This window comes from Haliaeetus leucocephalus, unplaced genomic scaffold, assembly GCF_000737465.1.
Source record: "Haliaeetus leucocephalus isolate CR32 unplaced genomic scaffold, Haliaeetus_leucocephalus-4.0 Scaffold306, whole genome shotgun sequence".
NCBI classification, from domain to species: Eukaryota; Metazoa; Chordata; class Aves; order Accipitriformes; family Accipitridae; genus Haliaeetus; species Haliaeetus leucocephalus.
Window position 1 is genome coordinate 6,126,429 of NW_010972742.1, and position 953 is coordinate 6,127,381.

Sequence of the window (953 nt, forward strand, 5' to 3'; positions counted from 1 at the left end):
GGCCGGCGGGGGGGGGTGTCCCCGCGGGACGGGGCCAGCCGTGGGCTCCGTGGGCATCCCTGCCGCTCTGCGGCCCTTCCTCCACCTTCATCCCTTCCCGGGCCGCGGGGCCGTGTTCGGGGGCTCCTGCGGAGGGGTGAGGGGCTGCCCCCCACCCAGCCCTCCCAGGGTGGGCGCACACACGGGTGGGGTCCGGACACGAGTGGGGTCCGGACACGGGTGGGGTCCGGCTGTGCTCGTCTGCTGGGGTCCTGCCTCCTCCCGCAGCTCCTCTGTGTCGCCAGGGAGCGCCCAGCCGGGCTGGCACGGAGCCCTTCCCCGAAATACTTGTCCAGTCTCGGGCTGTAAATAGAATTTTTCTCTCTTTACAGCCGCCGTAGGGCTCCCTGGTGTTCCCCGTGTCCCTCCACTCTCTCTGTTGCTTCTTTCAGGTGCTGCTGGATTGGTCAACCCCCCGACCCCCTTGCCGCACCCTGCCAGAGCCTTCCCGGAGGTCTCCCGGGAGTGGGGGGACATGGGGAGCCAGCGAGAGCAGCCGCCTGGCCGAGCCCTCGCCCCGCTGCCGGTGGGTGCAGGTTTGGCCACGCGTGGCCACGGCCCCTCGCCAGGGCTCTGGTGCCAGCGCAGTGAGGGGTGCCCAGCACCGCTGGTGGGGTGCATGGAGCTGTTGCTCCCCAGAATGCGGCCTCCTCCCAGCCCGCGCTTGCTCCGGGAGGTGACGGTTGTATTTACGCATTGGGTGGTTAACCAGTGGTTTTGGCCAAACGTCCCGAAGGCCCCGGGGCTGCCTGCGGCTGGGCCACGACATGCCTGGGGGGCTGCAAATAGTCAGCCGTGGGGGGCAACCGGGGTGGGACACGGCTTGGTGGGGTGGGCTGCCTTGGCCTGTGATGGGGGAGAGCCTTGAGCCCACCCAGCCGCGACTCACCCTGGACGCAACCCCCCCTGGCCAT